Here is a 14079-nt window from a genome sequence, read left to right as displayed (position 1 = left end):
TTCCTACAGTACACACATCGCTGACGGGACTTCTTCTCATTCAGTGATTTGTGTTGTCAGAGGGTAAAATCTGATGCCTAGCAATGTCTCTGAGTTCACCGGTAATAACCCCAGGAGGCCGTGCTGAGGAAGTTACAGGCTAACAAATAATAAAATATCTCCATCTACTTTCAGAAGCTTTGGACAGCAAAGAGAGACCGCCGGGGGACTCGGAAAACCTTCAGACAGGATCTGTCTGGCTCGTCCAGCCTGAGTCGCAGCGACTCAGTACATCACGGGGAGGAAGCCAAGCACAGCCAGACCTCCTCCATATGAAATACCATCCACTGGAAGATTTAACAACTGTTTGGGGAGGGGGAACATAAACCCCACCATGCTAAGAATACACAGAGATGCAAGATGTATACTGACTTCAAAAGAGCTGAAAAGTAGGAGAAAAAAGAAAGAACATCCATTTCAAGTGAAGGAAATACGGTAGATGGCTGCCCCCCTTTGGACCCGCAAAGCCTTCATCCCCAACCCTCCTCTCTGGGGGCATGTTTCTTAAAGCTCCAATGGCCAAGGTGTAGTTTGAATCACACACTCTGAGACTGAAATGTAGGACACCCTAGGCCCAGCACCTCAAAGGGCCCCAGATAGTCTGATCTGCCCCCTGCACCACCACCACCCTGCTCCACAGCCCCCACCCCCACCCCCGGCGCTGTCCACACATCCCTGGATAAGAAGACTCTCAAGGAAATTCAAGGAAAGAGAGGAGATTAACGAGCCTTTATGGGGCACCTGCCCCGTGTCAGGCACTTGCAGGCTGCTGGCAGCACAAGGTAAACAAGATCCTGCTCCTGGCCCCACGCAAGGAGATGAGAAAAGATGAGTATGACTCACTGAGGGCCATGCACACACCATCCCATCCGGTCCCGCAACAGCCCCTTTAATGACACCCATTCTACCGATGAGGACATAGAGGCTGCTTGAAGCCAAGTCACACTGAGCACTGGCAGTCAATAAATGGGGGCCCAGAATCTGAACTCAGCCACTCTGCCCAGAGGCCATTGGTGCTCTTTCTGCCACCTCATGTGACCCTTGCCCTTGAACTCAAAGCTTGGAGTGGTGTCCACAAGGCCAAGGTAACCTTGTGTCCTGCAGTGCCGCCAGCCCAACCCCTGCAGGTCACAGCACCTCTGCCTTCTATCAGCCTCTCCCATCTGTCCACTCCTCGTAATTCCCACTGCCAAGGGCTTACACCAGGTCACCGCAGTTGTGGTCACAGGAGGCCACGATGACCTCCCAACCAGTCTCCTGGCTTCTGTTCTCACCCTTATGACCGAATAGCAGCCAGGGCGATCTTTGTGAAACACAAACCATACTGCGCCTCTCCCCTGTTCAAAATGCTCTCATGGCTTCCTCTCGGCCTGGAGATGATACACTCCTCCTAGAGGACCCACATGATCTGGCCCAGCTTCCCCACAGACCTCTGGACCATACATTAGGGCTGCTGCCTACCTCCCATTCTCCCCATGTGTGTGCTTCCTCCCAGGCTCAGAGTCCCCGCACATGCTGTTCCCGGAAGGCCATTCCCCCCCAGGAATCGATGCCTCTGCATCCTGAGTTGATAAGGCTGCTGGGGCCTCCCCTCCCAAAGTCGCCTTCTCTCCCAGAACCCCCCCTTTTTCCTTCAAACCAACTTACAAATGAATAAACAAAATGTGGCGTATCTATACAATGGAATATTATCCTGCAAGTTCTAACTATATATTCTTGTGCTCATCTACTAACCGTTGGTCCCCTCCACAGAGCCGCAAGCGGGCCCACATTTAGAAGTGACTCTTGCTTGTTCACCATGGCACTGACCATCCTGTATAGAGTCTGTGCCTAATCAGTGTGTTGGGTGAAGGCGCAGATTAGTGACTAGGAAGAGCACAGCCGATCACCAGGGTGGGCGGCCCAGTGACTGTGACGAAACGGAGTCCCCTCTTGTCACCGTGTCTCAGGCAGCTGCCACCAGCTGGGCAAGCACGGTGATCTGGATGGAATTCAGGTTAAGCAAATGGTGGTGCAGCCACACTCTGGACTGCTCCTCAGCAATAAAAAGGCCCTCAAGGCTTTATGCCGAGTGAGAAAAGCCAGTCTCAAAAGGTGACATACAGTATAGCACCATCTATGTACCATTCTCGGTGTGACCCAACTTTAGAGATGCAGAAAAGGCCAGAGGAACTAGGGGCGTGGCTCAGGGAGGGCGGACTGACCATCTGGGGGAATGAGGAGAGACTTCCTGGAGGCAAACACTCAAGATCATGACGATAGCTTCACTGACCGACACGTGGGATAAAATGTCCTAGGACTCTTCGCAAAGACATAGAAAAAGTAAAACCACATGAACTCACATAAAAACTGGTGAAATCCAAGCCCAGCCTGTATCCAGTTCACTCTACTGTGCTGAACGACATCCTGGTTTTGATAATGTGCTACTGTCATACAAGATGTCACCCTTGGGAGAAGTTTTCCCAGGAACTCTTGGTACTGGTTTTGCAATTATCTGTGAATCTATAGTTATTTCAAAAGAAAGAGTAAAAATTTTTTAAAGATATAATTCATGTGCCACCCCAGGCACAGACTCTCCATGCCCATCCGCTCTCCCTCCATCCTCGGGACACCAGGTGGTACCTGTCCTGGGCAGCCAGAAAACCTGGAGCTGAGGCCGGGTCCCCCACACTGACGGTGGAAGGGACTGGAATCCACAGGCCCGCATCTCCGGCGTGGCTAAGCAGTGCACACACATAAGTCGGGCACCCCCCTGGTGTCTCACTCTTTGCACCAGATTCCAAGGGAGAATCCTGTATTTTCAACATAATGTCAGAGAAAATGCTACTCTGACCAGTTGTTGCTAGGACCCCTGCCTCTACATCTCAAAAGAGGCACTTGGGGAGAGGGCCACATGCAAATCCCACACTGGAAACCCTCCTTGGGGACCCACCCTGACAATCTAGGGATGAAGAATCGTTCATTCAACCATTTTGTCCCAAAAAGCCTGAACCTTTCAGCTGTTAATTCTGCTACAGGCTGCAGGCAGGAAAGCCGTTGGTTTCCATGAAGGGTGGAAATCTTGCCAGTGCTTGCTGTGTTAGACCGTAAGACAGATGCCCAAGGGGCCCGCCTGGGTCTGTGGCTCAGGGATGAGATGGCAGGGCTGGTTTGAGCTCAGTCCAGATTCTGGGGGGAGAAAGCAAAAAAGGAAAGAAAGTTCCCAGTTTGTGGCCACACAGCAAGCAGAGACTGGGTCTGCACTGAAACCAGGCGGTGGGCACAGTGTTGTCTTAACCCTTGTCTAGACCTGAGTCCTGACTGTCCACAAGGGCAAAGGGAAGGCAGAGACCAGGGGTCCCCGGGTGAACTGGGTAACTGACCTGGCCTGGTGTAGGGGAATGAGAACTGGATGAAGAGATGCTGGGGCCTGGTCTTGGCTCTGCCCCTGGTCACTGCCACCATGTGACCTTAATTAAGCTCCTTCTCAGCCCTAGGCCTCAGTTTCCCTGTTTTCAAAGTACCCTGACTTCTGAGTCCTTTTCAGATCTAACTGTTTATCTACATCAAACTCTTTCAACCACAATACTAGAAATGCTTAGAGCCAGCTCATGCCTTGTGGCGGGGGCTGTACTCGGCAGCATTCCCTGGCCCCTACGCACTGCATGCCTGGAGGAATGCCCCGTCTCGCACAGGTAGTATAACAGCCCAGAAGGTCTCCAGACATTGCCGAAGGCCCCCGCGTGGGTCGGATCACCCTGGAGGAAAACCAGTGCCAGAGACACACAACCCTCAAATCAAGAAGGAGAGAGGAGTCCAGACGCTGACCTGAGGGAGGAAACCCCATATGCCTGCCTCCCCATACCCCTGCCTCCCAGCTCTGCTCCCCACGCCCTGTGTTGAGAACCCCAGAGTGGTGTCCTTCCCTCCAGGACAGCACCCCTCACTCAGACATTCTCTTTGGACGGAGCTACAGTATTTATCACTATTTGGAGCCATCCTGCTAATGTAATGCCTGACCATACAGGGTCAGTGACGGCCTCCCTGGACACAGTGTCCTCACCTGTCCTCCACTTGGGCTAACGTGGGGCCCCAGGAATGACAATAACCCAAAACACTCTACAAATGGGTGTGATTCCTTCACGATTCATGTCTCTCCCCACACTTTTCATTCCACTGAAAATCCCCTGAACTGGCATAAGAAATAGTCACAAACTACTCAAGACGGGTGGCCCAGGAAGTCCCTTATGTCCGCAGGAATAAATCCTTATTAGAGGGCCTCCTCAGGAGCCCCAGCCCCACTCCCTGCCCACCTTCCTCCTTAGTGCCACAGTCTCTTGGCTTGGAGTGCACACTGCATTCCCATATGTCATTCCTCGCCGGTCTCCCTTTCAATGCCAGCTCCAGGTGGTGGGGTCCCTGCCTCACTCATGGCTCACTCTGGCAGGGCTTCCCCAGATAAATGCACAATACGTTTTTGCTTTGTGAATGATGGACCACTGTGTCTTCATGGTAGGAAGTAGCTGATGAAAGCACAGAAGAAATGAGGGACCCAGCCTGAGGCCAGAAGATGCCAGGCAGCTGGTGCGGTGAGGAGTGGGTAAACAGAGTCAGCATTTAGAACTCCGGTGCTCCAGGCTTGAGACACACAGAGGCAGGAGAGAATGAGTGAATGCTCGAGCCGGCAGCAAACTTCGAGGAGACATGAGCCACACATACATGGATGTGACAGTTTATTAATCAACTATTATGGTAATATCAATTAATACATTAATCACATATAAATACAATTTTGAAAAATATTTAAATTATTCTAATGGGTATGAGTATGTGTGTATACAAACCAGATGGTATTCATGATAGCAGAAACTGCTCAACAAAGCATTCTAACAATTTCTCAGTGGATGATTGGCTTTTAGGAGTTGTTGGGTAACCCTTTGATGTGGCCGTAACTGACTAACTGATGTCCCTGTCTGAGCCATGATTTGGTATGGAGAATCCCCCATCCTAGTCAGCACGGGCTGCTATAATGAAATACCACAGTGTCTCCCACGGTTTTGGAGGCTGAAAGTCCAAGAGGGCAATGCTGGAAGATTTGGCTCCTGAGGAGGCCTCTCTTCCTGGTTTACACGGGGCCACCTCACTGCGTCCTCACATGCCCTCTTCTTTGTGCGTGAGCAGAGAGAGCTCTGGTGTCTCTTCCCCTCCTTTATGGACACTGATTCCTTCATGGGGGCCCCATCCTCAAGACCTCATTTAAAGCTAATTACCTCTCAAAGGCCCTACCTCCTAATACCATCACATTGGGGTTTAGAGCTTCAACACAAGAACTTGTGGGGACACAAACATTCAGTCCATAGCACGCCTTTAACTCTTCAAGTGGCCTGCCCTTTGGGGACCATTAGGACCTTAGTACCAGCCCTCTGCTGCCACCAGTAGTTGAATGACTGCACCACTGCTGTGCCCCAGCCTACACCCACCTGGACACCTGACCCTGTCTGACCTCATCATGTCCCTGACCTCGTCCCTATGATCCTCCCCTCACTTCAGCGTCCAACACCCTGTCTGCACCTGCCTCCCGGCCTTAGCCTCTGCTGTTCCCCCGGCCTGGGGTCCTCTTTTCCCAGACGCTCACATTCTGTTTTAGCTAGAAAACTATTTGGAGCTTTTACTCAAAGATGAACTCCTCAGGTAAATCTCCACTGGCCACCCTTCCTGAACCTGTACTGTCCCCCTCGAAAGAGCCCATCCTTCTCCTCTACCTTGTCTTCTCCCTGCCCTCGTCTCCAGCTGGCATCCCATGCACTGAGTTAGGAAGGAAGGGACAGAGGATGGGACGCTCCTTTGGAGAGTCTAAATGGGCCCCATAAAGTGACTGCAGCCACCAAAAGAAAGCCACTCACCGAGGATGCTCAGGGCCACCATAATGGAAATACAATAGGATTTTTAAAGGAAAGGGTGGGGCAAAGGAAAGGAACTTTCTTGAGTGCCCAGCACCTTCTGTCTGTTATCCTCTCCATTCCTCCCAAGAGCCTAGGAGACAAGTGTTTTCATTCCTGCGTCCCAGAGGTGAAAACTGAAATTGGAGGGTTTAAGCTCAATGCCACAGCATCATTAAGCACAAAACCAAGGTCCAGCTCATGTCTATGCTGCCCCAGAGCCTGTCCTCTCTCTGAACAGTCTCAGATCCAGGAGACAACAAAAGCACAAGACAGACACCACACCCCCGAGAGTGAGCCTTCTCATCTGTGTCCAACCCAGGGGTCCCGACGGCCTGGAACTCAGAGCCTTCGGAGGGAGGTGGCGGGCAAGGGCCTGACGCTCTGGAGTCACAAGCTTGCGTGCTCCCCACCGAGAGAAGCCGAGGACCCAGTCCCTGCTCTGCCTTCCTGCCCAGCAAAGCTGTCCGCTCCCATCAGACCGAGGCCTCTGACGTACAAAACCCAGGCCCTGCCTCAGGCTGGTTTCAGGTTTCTACAACATAGTAAATCGGTGTGTTTTTATTTCTCCATCTGTAAACATCTCTCCATCTAATACAGTAACTGCTGTTTATACAGAGCTATAAAAACAGAGGTCAGAGCACAATAAGATTATAGTCTTACTTCAATACATTCAATCCATAATAAAATAAAATCTTACAAACGATTCAGAGGACCCGTTTAGGACTTCTTTAAGAATTAATGTCTGTCGTATGTAAGGATTCTATTTGGGCATAATATTTTCCACAGCTGTCAGGACCTATTAAAAAGGCAATATCCTTTCGCTGGCATTTGATTTAGACTCTGTTTATACCGTGTGGAGGATTGTTAATTCTGCGACATCGGACTCAGGGGTGTTTGATTACACCGAGGCCATGGCCAAGGGGACGGCACGAGATGCCGTGTGAGGGTGGGAGCAGGGCTGTGGCCCCCTCTGGCCAGGCCCCTGCCGCTGACGAGGTGCGCCTGCGGGGATGGGACCCAGCAGCGGGGGAAGATGTTCCGCTCTCCAGGCAGCCTGGGCTGGTGGCGGCAAGAGCCTTAGCAGGAGGGGACAGGACGTGGGCCGGCTACACTCCAGGGACGGGCCCTGGGTGCATTCACTCGCCTCTCAGATACTGGGTTTCCTAACTGGCAAGTGGGGAACAAGCCCTGAACCTCACGAGGTGTTATGGGCTGAATTGTGCCTCCAAGATCCTTATGTTGAAGCTCTGACCCCAAGAATCTCAGAATGTCACTGTGTGTGGAGAGAGGTGATTATGGTACAACCAGGTGGCGATGATTATGGTACAACCAATCTGAGTGGTGACTTAGAAAAAGAGGACACAGACCCGCCCAGAGGGAGACTGTGTAAGGACACAGCCGTCTACAGGCCAAGGACAGAGGCCTCGGGAGAGGCGACCTGTGCGGTGCCCACGGCCGCTGTAACAGATCAGGACAAGCTTAGTAACTGGAACGGCACTGGCTTCCTCTCTTGCGGTTCTGGAGGTCCGAAGTCTGAGCGGGTCTCACAGGGCTGACATCAGTGAGGCTGGCTCCCTCTGGAGGCCTGCAGGAGAACTGCTTGTCCCATCTCTTCCAGCATCCCTTGGCTCCTGGCCCCTTCCCCCACCTTCATGGCCAGGGCCTTTTCCAGCCTCCCTCTCTCTTGCTTCTTTCTTAGGCCCTCATGGCTCTTCCCCCTGCCTGCTTCCACTCTGCCCTTTACAGTCTCTCCTCCACTTAGCAGCCCAGCCCGATCCTTGCAGTATAAATAGATCATGTCACTGCACACCGGGTGGGTGGCAACTTACCTCATTCCAGGGCCTGACACAGCTCCTTAGCTGCCCTTCCTGCTGCCTCTGGCCTCCTCTCCTGCCATACACCCCGCCTAATCTGCTCTCCTTACACTGGCCTTCTGGGTCTGAGCAGGTTCACCCTTGGGACCTTTGCCCCCACATTTCCCCAGAGACCACCACTGCCTGCGGGAGTCTCCCTGACCATCTGACCTGAATAACAGCTCCATCCCCCAAGTCCTTCCATCCCCTTCCCTACGGCATCTCTGCATAGGATTTACCAGTGTCTGAGGCACGTCTGTCAGCTCGCTGTCTTCACCACAGGGGCGTAAGTGCCATGGGAACAGGAAGTGGTCCACTGCATCCCCAGCACTGGTAGGCACGGGGGCATGCACACACAGTCATGGTTGAATAGACAGGTGTGTATTCAAAGTAATCTGCAGTTGAGGTTGAAACTTAAGATAAGTCACTAAAATGGGGACTTCCTGAACCAGTGAATGTCTGCATTGGAAGGCCCTTCAGAATTGCCCTGTCCTGCCTTGCCTGAACAGGAAACCCCTCAGCACTGTGCCCACATGTGGTCTACCTGCCCATAAGAGCTGATCTTCCCTGGCTGCCCTAGTCCTGGTTCTCAGTGACAAGGACCCAATATTCATCTTTTGAATTCTAGGATTCCAATGAAGAGCTTTGTAAGGGTTAGGCTCTCAGTATATGCTTGAGGGACAGACATATAGATGGTTGCACAGATGAAAAGATAGAGGGATGGAAGAAAGATAGACAGATAGATGGGTGGAAGGGCAGGTGAATAAATGGCTGGAAGGCTAGATGGTCAGATGGATGGCAGGCAAGAGGACATAACGAATGGATGAAAATCAGTGACACAGAGCTCATCCCCTCCAAGGCAGTGTGTGTCACTGGAGAGGACTGATTGGCCCAATCCCCTCCTTGAATTGCACTGACGTCCATTTCTCCACGTGATACAAACTGCTGTTTTTCCAAGAACTGTCTTCTTCCCAGTTTCTATAGGTTTGTAGGCAGAAGGGAAGACCAACAGGCTTTGCTTTCTCTCCTTTGCTCTCTTCTCCCAGCTGATACCTGTGGTAGAGCCCACCACACCCAGGGCTACATCCTGCTGGGTGCATTTCTTCTAAGACACCATGGGCTCTCAATGTCCAGCACAAAGCCTAGGGCACCAGGCTGTGGTCACAAAAGATGGCCAGGTTCCAGCCCACAGCAGGGCTCTCTCTGCTCATTCACGCTAGGGGGATTCCATTCCAAAAGGAGCCTCCCATGGCGGGCCTTGCGGAAATGGAGCATGTGAGCCCCTTACAGAGAAAGCAACGTCAGATACTTCATGTCTGCCCATTCCAAGAGTTCAGCAAGAATCACCGGTGGATTTTTTACAACATGTATTAAGTGCCATGCCTACCTTTTCACCTGCTTAACCCTCAGGACAAGCCAGAAAGGTAGCATTACATATTGGGCAAATGGGCACTGAGTCCGTGCAACTGGCCTGTCCGAAGTCACACCGCTAGCATGCTCTGGAGCAGGACCCAAGGCCAGGCATCCTGCACACACTGTCTCACCACCTCACCGCAAGGAGCGGCAGGCCCCACTGGGTGCCTGCAGAAGGGCTGCCACAGGACAGCATGGCCAGCATGGGGCACTCACCCCTGCTCTGTTCTTCCAGAAGCCATGGGCTGTCCCGGACAGGGAGGACCCAAACACCATCGGCACAAAGGGACACCTGCACAGAGGGGGAAACTGAGGTACATGGCAGAAAAATGGGTTGACTATGGTCACAGAGCAATAACGTGGCAGAGGTGGCCTGGTCTTGGGCACGCTGTCCCCCAACACCACCCATGTGCTTTCCCACTCTCTCCTACCTGCCCTGGAACTCATTTCATCCCTCACAGCTTCTAGATGCGCTGGGTGCCCAGAAAATTCCATCTGAGTTAATTTCAGGGTGCCTGGTTCTAGGCTCTTACTCCTACTGACAACGATTCCTGAGTCCTGAGGCAGGGTTCTCCAGAGAAATAGAACTAATAGGATGTTGTGTGTATTTATATATATGTGTGTGTGTGTGTATAAATAAATCTATATATATTTATGTTATATATTGTTTATATTGTTACACATATATTATATATTTTATATATTTATTGTACATATATATGGAACCTGGCAAGGTCTAGGTCTGCAGCAGGCTGGAGACCAGGGCAGAGCCAGAGCTTCAGTTCAAGTCCATTGGCTGCAGATTCCCTCTTGCTTAGGGGAGGTCAATCTTTTGTTCTATTCAGGCCTTCAGCTGGTTGGGAGAGGCCCACGCACATTCTGGAGGGCAATCTGCTTCACTCCAAGTCCGACCATTTAAATGTTAATCTCATCCAGAAACACCCTCACAGAAACATCCAAAATAATGTCTGACCACATCTCTGGACACAAACTGAGACATAAATTAACCATCCCAGGAAGTGAAAACATCCACGTAAGCAGCAGCAGCCTGCAACCTCACCCAGCACAGTGGCTCCTGCTCAGCTCTGCCGGCAGCTTGGCCGGTGGGAAGCTCTGAGGTCTTGGACAAGCACCTTGTGTGTCTGATATTGTGCCCTCTGCTGATGACGGGAGGACAGCCCTGCACCTTGGGGCTGGGGTGAGGATCGAAGGGGACCATGCCTGCAGGAGCTCAGCAGAGCAGCCAGCACATAGGACATCCAGGAAGCACTCTCCCCCAATGGCTGCAGTATGGCTTCATGGGCTGCCAAGCCGTGGGCCTGCCCCCACCCTCCACTCCCCTGATCCTGGGCTGCCGGTCCTGTCTGCATCTATCACATGCCCTACCTTTGCCACGTCTTCCCTGGGAAGAGATCAGCTGTTGCCTACCCCCTCTGCTTCCTTCTGCATGCTCAGGCCACTGGCTTCCCATTAGGCCCTTTGGATCCCATCCTAGGGCTGATCTCCATTCCCCCACCCTGCGTGTATGTACAGACACATACATATGCTCACACATGGATTCAACACACATACACACACACGTGCACACATTCCAGGATTGGGCAGTTCTCTTGATTTATAAAAGAAAATGAATGGTGTGTAAAATCCCCTTTTGTCTCCATGTTGACATGAGAGCCAGCCATCTCCAGCCCTCTTAGAGGGACGTCATCTTGGCCCAAATGGTTCTAAACAGTATACAAATTTATTCAAAAATTGCTTACACAGCTCCTTTGTGCCCAGCTCTGTGCCGAGTTCCAGGTGTACAGAGACAATAGCGAGAACATGTGATACATTCTTGTTGGCATCGTGATGGCACTTACAGGGATTGTGCAGCTGAGGGGCAGGTGCATGCCTGACACAGGAAAGGGGCTGACAGCCAAGCAAGCACTTTCCCTCATCCTACCATTATTGAGCCCCCACAACTGTTTCAGGGGCTTGAATGACCCCTCAAAAGCATCTACCTGAGGATGTCATTGCCCCAGAAGTGAGCTGCCCCATGGAGAGGCCCCACCAGCTGTCCTTCAATGCCCCATTGTTGCCAGGGTCCCAGATGCAGACATGGTCTGTGACCCTCAGGAATGTTTCCCCACAGGACCAAAAGAGGGGCCCCGTTGCTCAGAGGGCGGCAGGTCCCTTAACTCCAGGCCCTCCATCCCCCAGCACCCATTAACAGCAAATCTGTGCCGGGCCCCTGAGAAGGCTCCCCAGGGTCCTGTCCTCCAGGAGGAGGAGGATGAACACACTCACCCCGCAGACCCCAGGGCAGAAGCTACAGCAGTGCAGATGGCAGAAGTCGCAGAGAACCCCAATACAAGTGAGCCTTGAACAATACAGGTTTGAAATATGTGGCTCCACTTATACGCAAATTGTTTCCAATAAATCTATTGGAAAAATTTTTGTAGATTTGCATCAACTTAGAAAAACATTTCTCTTTTCTCTAGCTTTCTTTATTGTAAGAATACAGTATATAATACATACAAAATACAAAATATATGTCAATGGACTGTTTATGTTATTGCTAAGGATTCTGGTCAACAGTAATAGGATTTGGGTTGTTAAGTTTTGGAGGAGTCAGAAGTTATATGCAGATTTTCAATTGTGAGAAGGATTGCAACCCCCCTCCACCCTGTAACCCCTGCATTGTTCAAAGGTCAACTGCAAACACACCCTCCGCTTCCCTCCCCCACCCCCGGGTGCCCCTGCCTGGCCTGGGAATCCAGCCGCCCCCTAGCAAGCCCACTCTGCCTTTTCCCTGCCTCCTTCCCAGCAGATCACACCTCCCACCTGAGCACCAGGCCATCAAGTAGGCTGATGCTTGGAGCTGAATTTGAGGAAAACAATGCATCTGTGAGATCCTGGGGGCTGGGTCTGACACAGGGATGGTGGCCATCCCCAGCTTGTTCCCAGGTGTCCTCTGTGGGCCTGGGGGAAGGGGCTGGAATCACCTGCATTCTCCAAATTGGTGTTTACTCCCGTTTTTTCAAGGGCTGCATATTGCTGAATATGGATAATGATGGTCATATAGTGCAGGTCCACCATGAGTCCCAAAATCACAGTTCAGAGGGATGCTTGTTCTATGACTGGGAATGCAGCTCTATGCATTCAGTGATGCGCTCTGGGATGGCTTTATGTATAAATGTGTACACCAAGAGCTTCAGGTGTGCAGCACTGCTGTTCTATAAATTGCATTTATAGAAAATATTTAGCCTCACAGAACAAGGAACAAAGACAGCCATAGAGGTCAGGAGATGGGACATCTCAGCCCAGGATGGCCACCCACCGTGTGCCCATGTCACTCCTGCACCTGCTCAAGGAGCACAGTATAGAAGATGATCTTCAAGGCCTCTCTGGCTCTAATAGTCCTGTACACATAGAATGTTCTGGACTCTCTCTAGATTAACAACAAGCTGTAGTTGTGAAACTTTTCACAGATAACATCCTCCTAGAAAATGACCAGAAACTGTATGGACACAAAAAGTTTGACACATAAACCCAGGGGCTTGTCCCAGACTTGAATTTGAACCCCAAAGGTACACCACAATAGGTAACAACCTGGACTCTGAAGTCAGACACACCTAGCTTCTAATCCTGGCTCTGCTCCTCACAGACTTCTTCAAAGTCACACAGCCTCTCTGGGCCTCATTTCCTTCACCTACAAAAAGGCACTGACAACAGTCACACTGACCACATAGGGGAGATGAGGATGAAAATGTCATACAAGAACTTTCTGGCAAACTGCTAGACAATATTATTAAGTGTTTCATACATGTTTGTTCTTACTATTATTGAAATGTGTTCCTGGGGTGCTCATCCCTGGTGGCAGGCCGGCCGCAGGTCCGAGTAGCACACAGCAGCGTTTTGCCTTTGGAAACACTTCGGTGCAATTTTCTGTCCCGCAAAAATATTTTTACAGTGAAAACGCACATCAGGAGTGGAGCTGCTCAGGCTCACCAGCTTGTTTAGCTTCTCAGGAAAATAAACAAAAGTGAATTTGTGGACACCAGGGGAAGGACACAAGTCAAACCACCGTGGATCTCACAGCCCCGAGCTTGCCCCGCGCCCGGCCCCGCAGAGCAGCAGAATCTCAGACCAGGTCCCCTGAGCTGGTTGACCCAGAGGGACACTGAGCACAGAGCCTCAAAGTCTGGAGGGCAGTGGGGGCCCTGGGGTGCCTGCCCACCCCTCATTTTTCCAAGGGGGTGACAAAACCCAAAGCAGGAAGGCGATGTGCCCAAGATCACAAAGCAAGACTATGTTTGCTTATTTGTTTGTTTAGATATTTGATATTACTTATTGAACACACACAAACTCTTTAAGAAAACCACTCCCATCCGTCTTTCTGCAGGAGGAAGTGCAGTTTGGGGAGCTGCCAGTCCCAGGTCATCAGGCACTGGGACTTGATCTTTCTCCTCTCTGCTCTCCGGGAAGCCTCTGCCCCTTCCTGTATGACTGCCTCCCGATCAACTTACTGTTTCCAGAAAGACAGTGGAAGTTGAGGAATGAGCACATAAAATGTTGATCGAAGCACCCATTTCCAGAGGGGACCACAGTGTTGACATGTGAGAGAGAAAGCGACTTCCTGATTGTCGTGATCGGTATTTCGAAATCCCATGTTTTGCTCCCGTGACTTAGAGCCTGGATAACTGGGTGGTTCATCCACTGCTCAGTCATTCTTTCAGCTGCTCAACACACCTTGGGGTCTGCAAAGGAATTCAGTGCAGGGAAAGACACAATCAGGCTGGAATTTCAGCAAAATCATTGTGGAGCCAACAGAGGGGAGTGGCTGGAGGGGGCAGGAGAGGATGCTGGTCAGG

This window comes from Manis javanica, chromosome 8 (assembly GCF_040802235.1).
Source record: "Manis javanica isolate MJ-LG chromosome 8, MJ_LKY, whole genome shotgun sequence".
Lineage (NCBI taxonomy): Eukaryota > Metazoa > Chordata > Mammalia > Pholidota > Manidae > Manis > Manis javanica.
This window is presented reverse-complemented; position numbering follows the sequence as displayed.